Below are 18,944 nucleotides of genomic sequence, written 5' to 3'. Positions count from 1 at the left end.
ATCATTTGAAAAATTAACTTTTGCTTCTGAGTGTTTAGAATTCTCATATGGTGTCAAATTATAATGAAACTTGTACCATTAGTTAGCTTATTGAATAAGCTTCATGTTGGCATTTAAATCACTCCAATCATACATTGGAAGCAAAAATGAAGCATGTTTAAAATTTATCCTGAAAAGTTGTTATGATAGCATTTTACTATCATGACAAGGACACATGCACTGCAGTATGTTGTGTACAAGCCAAGCGCACAACATAAAGGCTGAATTGGCCTCTTTATGCCACATGCCATGGCGCATGGATCATGAGCTGCGACGCATGTACCAAGATACACAAAATGACATTTTTTGTCATTTTTTCAAGTATTTTACTTTCCAAACTTTTCCATACTTCCTATATCTTTATAAATTATTAAGTTTGAGCTTAAACTACTTATTTGAAGGGTTTTTATGGGATTCCAAATACTGAATTATTTTTAAAAGATTATTAGTTTAACCCTTCTGTATTTACTAAGAGATTAAGAGCAATCTATTGCTCCTAATTACATTATATGTTGTGAATGTGTAGTGAATATTGATAATGTCAAGGTGAACATTGCAAAGTTCAAGTAGGCTATGGCATGAAGAGAGGTTCAATTCGAGTGTGGGGCTCTCTATGCCATGCACTATAAGGGACGTGCCAATGTGCCATAGCATATGTGCAGAAATATACATTTATCAGTCATGAATTAGAATGAAAAATCAGAAGAGGGAAAGATAAAATGCGAGAAAGTGATAGGAAACAACTAGTGACTACTAGGGCATGACCTTTAGACCAATTTGGAAGCATTTAGGGAAAGATTTATCATTGGATAAACTTCCTACATCTCTCCTTCTCCCTATATTTGAATTTTTCTTATGGTTAGGGTAATTTGGGGTGAGATTTTAGGTTGTTTTTAGGCAATGACAAAAGTCATTGGCTTAGTTAAAGTTTTAGGGAGTTATCTAAACCTAGATTTATAGATTATATGGTGACTTGAAGTTTTTTATTATGGTTTGGATGAAACCTAAGTAGAAATTGGGAGATCAAGAACAATATGGGTGAGAAAATGGTGTTATTTAAGTGTTTGGGTATTAAATAGAATTAATGGAGTGTGTTGGAAGAATTATTGAGACTATAAATTAGGTATAATGAGCACCCAAATTTGTGTTATAAATTAGGTAATCAATATGTGAATTGACAATTAAGGGTTTAATCTTATGAATTAGCTATTGATCAAGTATTGTAGTGGTAGTAGACATGCATGAAGCTGTTGTTTGACTATGGTAACCTTTTCAGTGATAAAAGGGTTGAGGTTATCAGATTGTCTAAACTTTCTATTTGTGTGTTTGGATAATTGTGTGATTGCTTTTTAACACTAATGTTCTTGTTTGGTACTAATATAGTATTAATATAAAATGTTTATGAATTAGAAATTATGTAAAATGGAATGACAACTTATGTTTTAGTGTTATGGTTTTTGAAAAGCTAAATGCTATTTTAAGTTTATAATTATTTGCAAAACTCTATGGTTTAAATAAAAATAAGCATTTTTGTGAAGAATCTATGTTATGGCTATGTGTTGGAATCCTTACGCATGTTTGGCATGATCATTGTGAGAGAGTGGGAGTTTACCCTAATGTGTTGTTGGGGATATTGTTTGAAAATTCATATGGTACACTGGCATTGTAGAGGCTCTGGTGCTTAGTATTGTATTGTTTGATAGACCTAGTACTATGTAAGATAGATTAGGCATTGACACCCCTAGTATTCGTAGACAGGGAGAATTTGTGGTCCATAATGGGTGAAAGTACACTTGGCCAAGGTCGCCTATTACTAATGGTGAGTTTAGGCTAGTTCAGTTATATAGACTTGGTCCTATCAAATTGTCAACCTACAGATTCAGTCGAAAGATATAAGGAGGGTATAAGGTGGTTTGTTAATCATGCATATCATACCATAACTATGTATAGATATATGATTTGTTATGTATTTTAATGTCACTTCACATACGCACTATCTGTTCTCACACACGAGTAGTTTGACTCACCTCGTGGTTACATTTTATAGGTGAAGGCTCTAATAGGGACAAGAAAAAGGAAGGTGTAATTGAGTATTAAGGGAATTAGCTTGCATTTATATATTCCCTCCTCTTTAACTTGGTTCTGTAATGAATTATGTATGTGTATTCCAACTTAGAAAAAGATATGTCATTTTATACGCACTTGCATGATTTCTGTTGTTAACTGTGTGTATCTCGGCCTGAAATTTCATGATTGTATTGTATTGGTTGTAAGAGGTCGAGATACCAGTGCAAGTATTAGTTTATGTTGATACAATGTTTGTTTGGCCATTTGAAATAGTATTGTATGTTGTTACCCGTAGTGGAACTTTATGTTAAATATGGGGTTTTAGTAGCCAAATCTTATATGAAATGTTATTGTTGTATTTTGAATATTTGTATAAGTTGTTTGTAGTCAATTTGAGTTAATTCAAGTAGTTCCATAGTTATTAGCACTTGGTTTAGGAGTTTGGACACCTTGGTAGTAGTTTTGGAAAGAAAATGTGCCATTTTGGGTTTGGGTGTTTGAAATTCATTTAGCTTAGCTAGGTTCCATGCTTGAATTGCTCGAGTCAGATGGCGGACAGTAAAATGGTGCGCTCCAAAAGTTAGCTTGGAGAGCTGTCATGACAGTAGTTTCCTTCTGTGTCATCCACCGTAGCAAGATAAGGCTTACGCCGCGGCACACAGTGTTTTTTTTGGAAAATTTTTCAAGTTATTGTAATGTTGTTTTAAGTGTTGTTTTGGCTTCTATGCTTTCATTTTCTCATTTAATTGGTTTTCAACTATAGTTTGAGCTCTAATGATCTTTCAAAAGGGTTTTCTTGGGATCCTATTTTCTTAAGTCTTCTTTTAACCCTTATGTTATGATAATCATTTATTAGATTAAGGAAATCTTGATTATCATAATGGTGTTTTATGTTTGGTGTTTTATGTGTTTGGTAATGTCGGAGATGATGTTACAAGATAACTTCTAGGCATTCATAAATAATCTTAATCAATTGGTTAAGCTCTTAAGGAAATGACATAAGTTGCATCCTAGACTAAATTAGGTTGCTTCTGTACAAATGTGATAAAATCATTGGTCCCCTTAAAAGCCTTCCTTTTATTGCCCTTCCCCTTATTACCTTTGGACTACTTTATTATAGGAAGCTTGCCAATAGGCTTCAAACACAAAATATTAGTGATTAACCTAAATACAAGAGAAAGTACAATATTGATAAATGTTTAATTGATATGCCTTTAACTTCGGTTATGAAAGTTATAGTTGATGATTAGGGCTGCTGTAAAATTGCCCATTACTTCTTCTACTATTTCTTCATCTAGTATGGGCAGAGGTATGGCATAATTAGCCTTCTTTGCAACAAATAGCTAGACCATTTACATGTTCAACAGGGAAGGGCATGTTGTGAATTACATTACTCCTTGTAATATTGAACATACATATATTTCTAACCATATGCTCGTGCAAGATGTCAGCCAATCATTCAACCTTAACCTCACCTTAAACAACAAGAGAAAAATATTATACTATGTGAGAAAAATATTATCCTTATAGTGTTGAATATTTAAGTTTTTGTGTGTGTGTGTGTAAGCAATAACATCTAACGTTGAGGAAGACAGAGTACCTTGAACTCTTTACTGTGATGGGATTCAACAAAAGCAGCCCAATGTTTTTGGCTAATCATAGATCATAACATATTACAGCATATCAAGACTTCTAACCTGAAATTAGATTAGGGCTTGACCCTTCACTACTCAACTTTAATCTCTTTTCTCAAAGAATCACTTATAATTTACTTTAGGAACCACATGGAATCTAACATCCTAGTTTTTAATCATCCAATTTCCTAAGCTTACTTAGGATAATTAAGTAAATTGTAGTGGTGTGTGGTTAAGGAAGTCTAATAATCATATTTGATTGTATTTCAACCTTAATTATGGGTCTAGTATCAAGTCGAACCACCCAGGCATCAAAAAGAGAAGAAAATAAAGGGTTAATGTTGATGTGCCACACGCTGCAGTGTGGAGTGCACTTGTTGCAGTACACAAACACTTCAAATGTGGAATGGGAAGCTCTCTGTGCCATGCCCAGTGGCACATTGAACATTCGCTGTGGCGCATGGTCATGTTTTTCATTTATCAATCACAAAACTGAGATAAAAATAGAGACAAGAGAAAAAAGGAAATGAAGAGGCATACTAAGCTCTGCTAGGGTTTGTTCTTGAACAATATTAGGAGTATTTTAAAAGCTACAAACACTTAAGGTAAGTATCATATCTCTTAATCTCCCATTTTCTTCTACATTATAAGGTTTATGATTAGGGTTTGATAATGAAAAATAATTTTCAATCCATATAGATTATGAGTGTGAATTTATTAACTCCAATAGAGTTAATAGGAGTAGATTGAAGTATCTAAACCTAGGTATAATTAATTTTGGGTATCTTTGTTGTTGAGCTTCATAAATATGTGAAAACTGCATTGATAGGGTTGTTAGAAGAGTATGATGCCATTAATGGGAGTTTAATGACTCATTAATGTTAATAGGGACTTAAAATAATTAATAAACCTAATGGATAGGCTTAAACTCATGTAAAGTGGGTATTGGGCAATTTAAAAGTGGAGAAATATGAGTTGAATGCTTAAGTTTGGCAATATTAATGGAGATTAACTTGTTAAATTGTAGATTAAGCTCTTGGACATTAATTTAACTTGGGAATTCAAGCTTGGAAGTTATAATGTTACGGGGTAAATTTTTGACCTCCCAAAAGTTTGAGGTAACCGAGGGAACCTTATTTTGGATAGTTATTTATTAATTATAATAAGAGGTGAATTATGTGTTAAACATGCAAATTGTGATTTATGAATGGTGTAACATGCAATGAAATTGGTAATTATATAATTGCTTTTAAGTGTATGAAACATGTGAAAAATGCTTGTGAAAATGATTGGCCTTTTATAATGTGGTTTGGGATGAGTAATTGATAATGTGATTGTTGAGATGAATATATGAGATCGAAAATGATAAGTTTTATGTGATATAAGTAAAATTAAGAATTTAAGCTCACTTGGGTAACGCTCAGTCATAAGCCTAATGTGTTGACCTTGTTATTAAATAAATGAAAATGTAAAAATGAGTAAGTATCAGATATGGCATGATCAGTTACCTTAGGATTGAGAGTAGAAAAAAATCCATATGGTATTTAGGCTGCCTTTCAGTGCATGGAGATATAGCCTTGTCCCATAGTTTATCGAGAGACTGTCTTATAGTTTGTTATGGGACTAGAACTTAACTTTCTCTACTAGTTTAATAAGGAGAATAGCCTAAGGTATAAGAGATTGAAGCTGTGGTCCGAGAGTGAGTCATGTGATCTTTGGCCAAGTCACACCTTAAGATTGATGAGCTTGGGTAGTTCAGTTATATGAACGTAGTCCTATTCAATGTTATAGCTCACAGTTTCAATCTAAGGAAATAAGGAGGGTAGAAGGTTAATTGATCATTGCCTATGTAAGTGTATAACATGTCACATGTTTTTAAGTTATGGCTAGTCGCATGTTATAGCGAGTCATGATCACATGTTTGAGTATCATGTGATTATGTGCCTAGCATATGTGAGCTGAAAAACATGTTAACTGGATGAATAAGTTATGACATGTGTTAAAGTATGTTTTAAGTACTTGGTTTCATATACACGTGTTTGATTTACAATTGATATATAACTGCATAGGATAAGTTTTACCTTAGTTACTGAGTGGCTAAACTCATCCCTTTTCTTTAACACTTTTCAAGCTCTAGCTCTGGTACTAAGAGGGAGAAAGCTACTAAGGCTTAGGTATTTGTGTATTGCTTTTATATGCCTCTTGTATCTAATATTTTGTGTAATAACATATGGTTGCCAATTCTAGGTTGCATATAGTTGTACTATTTTGTTATTGTAAATGTCTAAATATTTTAGGCCCTAACTATTTATGTATGGAGAGATATATATGTTGATAAGGCCATAATACTAGTGTAAGTATAGAAATGATATTTTGAACATATTTTAATATGTTTAGATGCAATGCAATAGAAATTGCCTCCCCTTTCTGTTTTGGTGAAAAGGGATTGAGGAGTGATTTCTTGATATACTGGTATTTAAGTGCATGTGACATGTTGTACTGATAGTTCTAGGTCTAATAGACATGGTCTAGGTGTTAGGAAAGGCTTTTGACACTTATTGTGGGTTTTGGACATGCTTTTTGTGTGAAAGTTATAAAAAGTGATAAAATTGTGTTTGGGTGTCCAACTTTCTAGTGTAACTTGTTTGAAAGTAAAACCTATGCCATTATTTAGTTTATGAAAAGAGCTTTCTGTAGACACCTAAATCATGTCATTCGAACATCAAATGGAGAATCAAGATGCATCAGAAGTTCCATGATTCTATTGTCTTGTTGTCATTTGCATGTAACACACCACAGTGTATGGCGCCTAAGCTGTGGTGCGTGGCATAGAGAGTAACATGTCATGGTGCAAGGTACACAAATCGCTGCGCATTACCCTATTTCACAGAAAATAAGATGTTTTCTTTCAACTATTTTCATTTCCTTTCACTCCTTTAAGATATCCCATGCTTTCTTAACTTGTTTTTTACTCTGATATACAAGTTTATAATTTTTTTAAACTCATTTTGGTCATAAAAACTTGGGATCCCTTATAATCCAGAACATTAAATCATAGCATAGTCCTCCTTTTTCTCTCCTCCTTAGCTCCTTAAACCTCAAGTTCCCTTAGACCCTAAGTGCTAATTCATGCATTTATAATATGATTTCATGTATCATGCACGGCGGCGCAGCATGCACATGCCATGGCACATGGCATAGAACGTGCCATCACACATTCTCTTCCAATCCAACATTGATCCACTCCCAACTCTTTCCTAACCCAAACTTAGAATTGCCCAATAATCCAAAACATCCATTAAAAATTCAAAAAGATTATTAATAAAATTGATTCATATATTTAATAATTACACCCTTAATTAGTGATTGAACTTGGATTAAAAAATTATGATGTTATAACCAATAATATTATGTGTTGTACACCACGACAAGGCACCATTTGCCATTGTGCACTGCATAAATTTTGGTAGAACATTTTATTATCAATATATATCAATTATAGAGGCCAAACTTTTGGTACCCAAATCTTCATCTGATTGAGGTGATTTAGTTATATATGGGATGCTTATTCAATATACTAGCTAATGGCACTGGTTTTATTTTCAAATTATTTCATACCAAAGAGTTAGACATTTAAACCCAAACTAACCACGTTTTCACACTTTTACACAACCATGGTATCCAAAACTCAACTCAAGTGCTAAAAGCTTATTTCAATACCTAAACCACATTCAATAGACTTAAGATGACCTATACAATGCAATATATCAATCAAATACAACATATATCACAATTTCAATTCTCATCCCCAAGTTCTGCAAATGAAAAGGGGGAGATTTTGATACCATTTTCTCAAGATAATTATCTATTAGCACTAAATTAACCTTAACCGTACTTATACCAATATTTTAGCCTTGTCCATCTGATTCATATCATATAACACATACCCTAGAGCCTAAAATATAACCAATCAATTAAATATGCAAGTAGTTTTAGTATATCAAAATATAACCTTAGTTGGAAACATCAAATAAATTACACATATTTAACCAAAATACAAGAAGTATTACAATAGAAAAATAGAATTCCTAAGCCTTAGGTCCTTTTCCTTTGTCCTGTGTGGAGCTAGTACCCATAAAATGTTAAATAAGGAGTAAATACAATCGTTCGATAATAAGAGTACTCTAAAACATGCATATGCTAGTCAATCAAGTATAGGCATGCAAAGTTGGCTATATAAAACATCCAATTTCATATTCATCAATTATATCACAATTTCATAAGAGATGCATGAACAATAACCTCCCTTAAAGTAGACTATCACCATCAATCATAATCATTCTTAACACATAGCATATCTCATTTCTCAATTAATTATGCTTAACAAGTATAGCATACCTTATCTTAACATAACCAATGATTATTATCACAACAATCTCATACAATTTGATCCTATAAAAGATCACCATTTTCAATAATTAATCATCACTTCCATCATCACTTTTTATTCATTCTTCTATGAAAATCCACACTTGTATTTATGTTTTCCCAAAAAAAAAATTCATGTTCATTATTACATAAACCTTTCTCAATTATTTCTAAAAGCCACACTTGCATTCATAAGTTTCTAAGACATAAAACATATCAATTTGACTATAAAAATATATTCACATGTTCACAATATCCCATAATTAACAATGATTGTTTGTTTTATGCTTGGTGTTTTAAATTTTTTATGCTCTTTAGAATGAAGATTCATTATACAATAATGGATGATAGTGGGAAGGCAATAATCATGCTTTTTGAGAAATTATTATATTAAATAATTTTTATAGGCAGCATATTATAAGGTAGTTGAAGTTGTTGTTGTTGATGATGTCAATTCTCTACTTGAGAGTTTCTAGAACACTCTCAGTCTAATAAACCTCCCTCTCTTGGGCTTGATGATATGTTCATTTTTCAAATGTTCCATACTACACCTTCTAAAGGAAAGAGGACGACTATGGCAAAAGAGCTATTGCTCTAAAAGAAGTTAATATGGCTTGCTCTAATTTATCCTTACCTATCTCTTATTGGAAGCCTATGAAGGTCGTCAAGTAGGAGAAGGATTAAATCTGAGTTATGTTACTTACATTTAGGAATTATGTTTTAGAGTTGCTTAATGAAGCTTTGTGCTTTTTTGTTTTTGTTGTTTTGTAATGGTTGGAGTTATGTTACCTTTGTAGTTGTTGTTGTAACATCCCAAAAAATTTAACTTAAGGATAATTGGGTAATTAAGGATAAATTAGACAATTGATAGTTAATTTGGACTAAAAATAAGAATAATAATGTACGAATGGCTAATAGGTATGTTGGATCCTAATTAGGGCTTAGAATTGGACCTTATGTGGTATTGGGCCATAATTAAACTTAATTAGATGAATAGTGTTCAAAATCTAAAATTCGATTTTGGCCGTAGCCAAAAATTGATTTTTAAGCTTCTAGATTTGCTTTTTAGCTAAAAAAAATTAGAGTTTTGAGTGGGAGTTTGAAGGTGATGAAGAGGACTCTACTATGGTTTATTATCAACATCTAATTAAGTCTATTTAGAGCTTTTAATCATTTAGGTAAGTACTTATAACCTCTCATCTTCCTCTCTTGTACATTTTCACTATGATTTATGGGTAGTTCTTTAGGAATTCAAAAATTAGTTGTAAGTTTGCCTAAAATTTTGACTTCAATAGGATTAATGAGAGTTTATTTAAGCATCTAACCTTTAGGTTATGATGTTGTTGATGTTTTAGGATTTCAAAGTAGGGTTTGGAGTAAATCATAAAGATAATTGGTGAGCTAGAGAGGTTATGAGTTATTAGTGGTATTGATTAGACTAATGAGAGTCTAAGTAAACTAATGGAACCTAAAAATGGATTGGTGTAACATCCTGAAAATTTTAAGACTTGAATTTATTTTAAAAAAATAAAATATCTATAATCAAATTAAAATTTAGAATAATTTGATAGATGTTCAAAGTTTGAATTTTTCTCAGCAAAAGTTTGGTTTTATTTGATTTTTAACTATGGGAAAAATTACTAAAGTTAACCCAAGCTTTTGTGCTATAATAAAAAATGTTAGGCCCTTTCTTGTAATTTTCCCCAAAGTCTTATATTAGCTTTTCTAAATAGAAACTGAATGCAGAAACGAAACAAAGGAAAAGAACAAAGAGTGTGCGAGAGATAGAATGGATAAGAGAGTGAGAGAGAAAGGAAGAGAGGGAAGTTAGGCTCGAATTTGGAAGGCTTTATGGCCGTTACGAGCTCGGCTACACGATAGGTAAACTTTCTTCTTCAATCCTCTTCCCTCTCTCTTTGTTTTCTTCAATTTTGGAAGAGAAAATTTCTGAAATTTGATCCAAAAGGCTGTATTCTTGTAAGCTTTAGTTTCCTTGGGTCCTTGAGAGGTTGTTTTGAGTTTATATATGGTGCTATATTTTGAGTGGATAATTAAATAAAAAGAGGTGTTTTAGGCACAAATTAAACCCTGAGAGATTGGGTTTTGCCCTTTAATGGTTAAAGCCTATTGATTTAGTTATAATTTTGCTATTTGAGCCCAATAAGATTAAAATTAAGGTTTAGTTTTCATTATAAGGGCTAACAGGGAAAGTTGGTAACACTAAGTGAAAGTTTTTAATTGATTAAAAATTATATAAATTGGAAATTAGCCTAGTGATGGCTAATAAATGGCTTTGGTGGTTAAGTGGTATTATGAGAATAGTTAGTTTAATACATGGACCATTGGGATGGATTATGGTTCATAAATCCAAGTTGTGTGGTATGCGTTATAGTCTTTATTAATGCTATTTGTCATGATAAGTGATGTGGATTACTTATATGTTGTAGGGAATTGTTGGTGGAACTTATTGAGAAGTTAAGGAATAAGCCAATTCTTATTTTGTACAAGAGGAACCCTTTTGGTATCAAAGGGGTTGAGGTAACAGGGAAATTTATATTTCTTATTGCTTTGTTTAGCTATTTTTGAGTAGATAATATTATCTAGCATGCATTACATGTTTTAAACAATTGAATGTAAATAAAATGTGTTTTCGAAGAGTTTATGGGGTATTGCTTTAATAATAATGCATCTATGTTTACTATCTATTTAATATTGATGTTACTTATGGAAATAAGATTATTAGCATGCATTGTGATCATAAAAAAAATAAGGAGTTGCACTTAGGGAAGTGCAACTAGGTTTGGTACCTTAGATAGGCTAAAGAACCACTTAAGGGATGAATCATGAATGTTATACTACCTTGAGTGTTGAAGTGGTCAATACTAGAGAAAGGTAGAAAAGGGTTGGAGGCATGATCTCGGTAGGAATTCACCAATAGGGAGATATGATCTTGTGATATTCTATAGCTCACTGTCAGTACTCAGTGTTGCCTTTTGTATTGTGAGCTCAATATACTAAAGTGATTAGTGAATTGAGTATTTGACACCTCTCAGTGGGAGAAGGAATCCGGCATATGAAGTGTGAGGTTGAGTGCCTAGGCCAAGGTAGCCCTCACATGGAGAGTAAGTCGGGCTGGCTCTGGGAGGGAGTTAGCTTTGACTGCTTAGGATTCACGTTGAACGGGCATAGGCGGTTCGGTGGATCAGATCATGCCTTGGTTTATATGTTGTGCCTGTGGAGATACATTGAGTACAAGGTTTACCTACAAGTTACAAAGTGCCAAGGGGCATTCTATTGGTCAGGAAAGGCTATATCGGCCTATCTCATGCATTCAAGCATTTTAATTAGTTAATTATATGTTATTTTGAATCTATTATTTATTTACTTGACCATGACTTTTCTTATAATAAGGAATATCAATTTCTCTATTACTGAGACTGTGGTTGTCTCACCCCTTTCTTTTCAATATTTCCAGGTCCAAACAAAGGAACCAGTAGAGGATGGGGAAAGGAGTATAGCTAGGGGTTGTTTGTGAATTGTAAAGAACTGCAACCCCTTTCTTTTGAGCAAATCTGTTGTAATGTATTTAGGATTAGAGTACCAGTAGGATGTGATTATGTATGTGTGTGAGTATGTGTGGATTGTATGGCTTGTGTATGAATTTTTATTTGCTTATAGACTTGTGGCTAGGAAACTTGGCTATGGTGTGTGGTTTTGATTGATTTATTTAGTAGATCAAGTTTCCACTACAAGCAAATATTTATTTTGGTATATATGTGATTCCACAAGCAAATGCAAAGTGGTTGCATTGCAAATGGTGTGCTATGGGCAAACATACACCTTAGATAGAGAGAGTGGGTGCGTGGGCCCTACAGAGATCTCTGAGCTAAGTGAAAATGTTTAGCATGTGTATTCATATGTGTATATGATATTTGGAATAGTTTTTGGCTACTCTTGTGTGATTTGTGCATTTTAGGGGTTTAGGGTTCATTTTGAAAAAATGGCACCCAATTGGTCAAATTTTGGTATAAAGGGTTTTTCTATAATTTAAATGTTTTACCAAGTAGCCTAAGTGTTCTCCTAGGTTTGTAACCATTAGGATGAGGTTTGGACAATTTTGAAAATGATTTTTACTAAAAAACTGTACTTTTGCATCCGAGTGTCCAAATTTTAATCCGATCGTTGGATTTCTCTAAAATTTAGGTCACAAGTAAAACATTTTATAAGTTTCATGTGCGCTTTAGAATCATGTCGATTGGATATCAGACGGAGAAATGATGTACTCTAGAATTTGGTTCGAATGAGCTATCATAACAGCAAAAGTGCTGTCATGACAGCAACAGTCATGATGTTGCAACATGCACGAAATTCAATCCGTCCGTTGGATCTTTCAAAATTTAGTATGCTAATAATACTATTTAAAATTGACATGTGGGATTTAGAATCGCTCTGATCAGAGGTTGGATGATAAAATAGTGCACTCTGAAAGTTAGTCCAGAGGTGCTATCATGACAGCTATCATGACAGCAAAAATGACCAAACTTTTAGCATGTCTAATTTTTAATCCGACCGTTGGATCTTTTTAAAATTTGGTACAATTATAGTACCGTTTAAATGTGACATGTGAGCTTTAAAATTTCTTCAATCAGGGATCGGATGACAGAATGGAACCTCTCAGAAGTTGGCCCAAGAGGGCTGTCAGACAGCAATTTAATACTGTCATGACAGCATCTTTTTACCTCGCTTTCACCTAACTTGCTTCTGTGTGCTATAGCTAAAACCTATAATTTTTTTATTTAAAAAAAGGTTTTAAATGTTTACTTTGCAATCGTGTATCTGCTTAGTGGTTTAAATAGTTTGTTTCCTAAGTTGATTTTAGGATTAACTCCTTAACCACACTTAGTTTATTTGAATTGTGTGATTTTTGGATAACACTCTGGATAAGTGTTGCAATTGGGTTATGGGTAGATAACCACAATAGAATTTTTTTGGTTTAAGCTTTGATTAGAATTAATTAAGGATAATTAGTCATTAATGACTACTAGTATATTTGATTGTAAATTGACCATTGTTGGTATTATTGATCTTATTGGAGGCTACATTTAATGTTCACGGGTACTCTTGGTTGGTAAATTAAGAGTTAAGGTAATCGAAAATTTTAACTATTGTATATTATAGTGTCTGCAACTGTAAGTTATGCTAAGTTATCATTAGCTTGAGATGGGTAATATGAACATATTGGTTAATATATTGACCTTGAGTTGATGTTATACGATAAACATATCTAATAGTGATAAAAATGCTTTATGGCTATGTGATAACTTGCAAGTTTTGTTTATGAATGTGTTGAGTTATTAAGATATGCATAAATATATATTTGCATATGTTAACTGAACTTACATGATCATAATCGGTAGGAGTTCACCCTAGAATAGTAGAAGATTAGAATCATACATCCACGTGGTGTGGCCTCTACTAAGTTTGCGCACAGTGGTTGGCATCTTTTATTATTATATGTGCTTAAGATTGCCAACCTATGGGTTTGGTATGGGTCTAGCATGATGCTCAATGTCATTGATCCTATATTGGATGGTGTGAGTCAGACACTTATGACATCTTAAAATTTGAGTAAGGGGAACCCATGGTCTAAAAGTGAGTATGGGAGCCTTTGGCCGGGTGACCCCTATTGGAGAGTGTAATGTTCGCCTTGACATTACTAGGACAACACACCAACATACCGTTATAATAACTAAGATTTATTAAAATCCCAAGTAATAGTTATCACAAACCAAGGGTTTAAAGGTAATTAGTTTAAAACATTGGGATCCCAAGAAAAATCCTTTTTAAAATATTGTTTGAGCTCGAACTAAAGTTTAAAATCAATCAAATATGATAAGGAAAGCATAGGAACACAATTTGCGCTTAAAAGCACACTTGGAGTAAAACTAAAAAATCTAAAATTTGTACCGTCTGCCATGATGCATACCTCATCCGCCTTGGCACAATCCTGCTATCATGATAGCAACTGTTGTCATGATAGCACCTCAAACCAACTTTTAAAGCGTGCTATTTCACTATCCGATATTCAATTTGCGCAATTCAAATATTCACATGAAGCTATTCGAGCCCTCTAACTAATGGCACCAGTCTCACACTCAAATTCTTAATCATTAAAAAGATGAACGCCTTAACCCAAAAGGGGCCATTTTCACTTTAAAACAGATTCAAAGGTGTTCAATTCAAAATACCAAATGCCATTAGCTCCGAAATCACTTTGACCACCTTAAAGGGACCACACACAACACACATGACTAATCATATCACACAAATAACCAATCATACAATGACCACCAAACCTTTAATTTTCAATAATGCAATGGGGTAGATAAAACTTAACATAATAGTCATTTTACTTTTTTCATCACATAAACATCTCAATCACATCACTTGTATCAATATTTTGGCCTCTTACACACATTTAATCACAATTACTATAGCTTAGGTTGAGATACGCATGCATTTCACATATTCTTATACAAGTGATTACAAAATCATAAAATGCTCTTAAGTTATCATAATATTATGGTATATTCGTTACAAACCAACATGACAAGGAGAAGAGCTATACAAATGTGCTCTTTACTTTTTAGTTGCCCTTTTCTTCCCCTTACCCCTACCAAAATCCTCACATATAAAATATAATCACAGGGTGAGACAAACATCTTGATAATAGAATAATTCACTACTATCAATTAACATGCACAACCAAAAGTGAGTAAGGTTAAAATACTTCAAAAATACTCTTTTAGGATATTCAGCATATCCTTTCCATGAACAAAAGTCATTTACTACTAGGATGATCATTCTACCATCTGAGCCTCCATATCATCCTGATTAAAACCATAGGCTCTTGAACTAAGTGCACATTCACAATAGTTCAAGCTCACCTTTAATGGTAGGATCACTCAGCCAAAGGTAACCTATCCTACTTTTAGACTATGGTCCCCTTTTATCAGACATAAATTAGGGTGTTGTTATTCCAACACTGCATCACTGATGTTAAGGAGCGTCATTCTCTAATATCATATCCTATATGTTTACTAAGGAGACATTCTCTAACACCATGCCTCACTAGGCACTAAAAAGATACATATCATATGGATTTTCACTACTCCTTCCCATAGGTGAACTCTCACCCTTTAAAATGATCATGCTCACATATCTCATATATAATACATATACATATTAAATTTCTTAACCAATCCATATAAAACTTTTACCAACTCCACCATTTTCAAAATCATTTCATATGCACAAAAATCATATTTTGCAATATGTAATGTTATCAAATCACAAGTAGCAAACATATATATCTACTCATAAACAGTTAAAAAATATTAGCAAATAGTGTAAATTATTCTATTACCTCAACTCTTTACCACAAAAGGATTACTGTGGTTCAACATTAGCTCCACACATTCCCACTCACACAATAACACACAAACAACCCTTAATCTACATAATTAAGTGACAATTATCAATTATCACTCTGAATAAACCCTGAATTCAGTAGGTTCCAAGTACTCATAACTCTCAATTTTTTTATTTAAAAACATCAACCTTTCTAAAACACTTTAACAATCCTATTTAGCATTCAATTATCCACATTGTTCCAAAGCCTTTAATTTCTAATATAGGGTTCATTCAAACCCTAACTAAAAATATCAAATCATTATAAAATTCATAAACCTAGGGTGAGAGGCTTGATTTAACTCTCCAAAATCTTAAATAAGTCAATGGGTTCATCTATTACCCAAGAACAATCGAAAACAAGCCTCAAGCATACCTAAAAGCATCAAAATTTGCATAAAAGGGAGAGGGGAAAGAAAGGGAAGCTTACCTAAGGTGTAGTAAGCCCAATGTGCCTCCAAGATGCCCTTAACTACCTTTAGGTCTCTTTCATCGCTCTCTCTTGATTTTCCTTCTTTCTTTCCTTTAGTTTTAGTCTGTTTTCGTAAGTTTGATAAAGGCTAATTTTGCATGTGCGCCATGATGCATGGCACAAAGAGCCTCACTATAATTTAAACTTCCTTACATGTTATGGCCTATTCAAACTTTGACCTACCCTTCTTCTAAGGCTATCAAGGATCCAAAAATTGTATTAGTCTTCCTTAAACACCATCAAGCAATCATTTATCTAATTTGACCAAAATATCCTTAGAAACACTAATAATTCACATATTGGAAACTTAAGATGTTATAGAGAGTGGAGCTAAGCTAGTCACATGGACTAGACCTATATGAGTTGTTAGCCTATGGGTTCAGTCGTAAGTTATAAGGAGGGATATAAGGTGGTTGTATTGATCATGTGGCATATTATCTTATGTTATAATGTGATTAATGTATGATTGACCTATGTGATATAAATTGCCTATTCATTTATATGTGTCATATTTTAATATAATTTAATTAAGTTTCTTGATTACTAAGATTGTTTAATCTCACTCTTATTTGCTAATATCATTACAAGAGACAATATAGCTAAGGAAAAGGGGAAGGCATCGATGCCAAAGAACTAGAGCTTATCTTGTAAAGCCTCTAGTTAATTTATATGTAATTAACAATTTTGCCAACACTATGGGTTTTTCATATTAACTCATGTTTATTTGAAGTTTACTTGTAATGGTAGCTTTAAACTTTGATTTCAGGCATTTTTTGATTGTCTTAGCCATAATAGGATTCTAACTCCTAGACTGACTATGCTAGTGAGCCAAGATAGTTTGAAAAAGTATATTTTAACAAGTTAAATGTGTTTTACATGTTTTAGGTGATTATTTAGCTTGAATGCAAAAGTTATATTTTTAACACCTCATTATGTGTCTTATAGAGGTTGAGTAGTCAATTCTTGTATTAAGAGTTGTTTGATGATTATGACTATTTGGACAAGTGTATTAGAACTTATTAAGTGTGGTTCAAGCCCTTGTGTGGGCTAATGGCTTTTGGTTTGAGATTTGAACACTTGGTTGATGGTTTAGAGGTAAGAATGTGAAGTTTTGGTTTTGAGTGTTGAAATTCTTCATCTAATTTTAGATTGATGTGAATAAAACCATTAGCTAGATTATAAAATTTTTGACATGTGGGTACTTGAATCACCTCAATTAGAGGTTTGAGTCAAAAGTTATGTAAGTCAGAAATTCATGGTTAGGAGCTATCATAAAGTCTTGGCTATGGATTAAAGATTGCTGGCTGCAGCCAAAAGGTGGCTAAGAGAATTTGGCCATAGCCAAAAGGGAATTGGTTACAACCAAGTCTTTACTAGAAGTGTTGGCCATGGCTTATTATGCTCTAGCCATGGCCAAATACCCTTGTTAAACGAAAATAACCCTTTTTACTTCATTTTAACTTGTTTTTAACTTTAATTAATATTCATGTTTTCCAAATACTTATTAATCTGATTTATAATATTTAAATAACCTTTTAAATTCAGTTTTGAGATTAAGTAACTAATGGGATCCCATCTCTACAGGATTTTCCTTACTTGACCTTTTGAGTTTTTATATTGCTAAGGTTAATCTTTTTCTTTCCATGATATCTTTTATTATTGATTAAAATAGTAGGAATTATCATGGAAGCTTTACCTTAAGATTAATTTCTGTGCTAGTTATGTGTTTAAATGTTAGAGGTATTACAGTTGTCATTTAGTAATCCTGTATTTTTCTTCTTTTTTTAGGGGGCTGAAATTTAGGCATATTATATGGTTTTTACCTATGGCCATTATGACTTAAAATGTAATTGTTCATGTGGTGATTTTACACTCCTTTTTGTTGTTTAATGTAACGAATGGGTACTTCTTTAAGTTGTGTGGATAGTATTTCCTATTTCTATTACATTTTGTGTTTACATTGAACTAATTTCTCAAATTTATGTAATTTTGTTTTTTTTTCTATCATAGATCAATAATCATTTATATACTTCATCCACATAATGTTTTAGTATGTTTTGGTTAATGGTATTTTTTTCTAGTTTTATATATGATTAGAATCAATGTCTCATTTCTCCATTGTTTTATTTTCTTATTATTTATTTGAAAAATTATAGCCTTTTTTATGCCACATCCTTTAATTCATGGATGAATTATCATAGTCTGTTTCAGGTTTGATGGATTTTTACTCTTGGCCAAAGTTGTTTTTCCAATTTCCAAGCCACTCAATTTATGTTGCTTAAATTTTTGTGATTTGCAATCCTTATCTGTTGCAAGACATGCTTATCCTTTAAGCATTTCTTTTAACTAATTTTTTCTTGGGTGGTCACATTTGATATTTTTAGTTGATATGTATATTATATTACATATTGACCTTATTCTTATTATAATCCTATCACACATGTAGTCCTCATTATCATATTTGCCCTTGTAAGCATTCACCCTTATCTGTTGTTAGTTGCATGTTGTTGTTGTCTTTTTGCACATTCTAGCACATGTTTTTCTTTTCTTTACCTTATGTTATAATAGTTGTTGTCGTGTATTTCTATGGTTTTTAAGTTTTTATCATTTTGCATAGTATCCACATTTTGTGTCTATAATGGTTTAGTTACTAATTGTGGAAGTATTTAGCCCTTACAGTTAATGTAGGAAATTATATATTGGAATAATAATAGGTACTGTGTATAAAAAGTAATAATCTTTGTTATGTGAATCAGGATATTAGTAGATTAATCAATTAATTAATTTTTTTTGGTTATTGTTTTTGCAATGTTTGTCTCATGGTTCTATTTTAT

Source organism: Prosopis cineraria, unplaced genomic scaffold (assembly GCF_029017545.1).
Source record: "Prosopis cineraria cultivar Desert tree isolate PC_DT_omini unplaced genomic scaffold, ASM2901754v1 PC11, whole genome shotgun sequence".
NCBI lineage: Eukaryota > Viridiplantae > Streptophyta > Magnoliopsida > Fabales > Fabaceae > Prosopis > Prosopis cineraria.
This window is presented reverse-complemented; position numbering follows the sequence as displayed.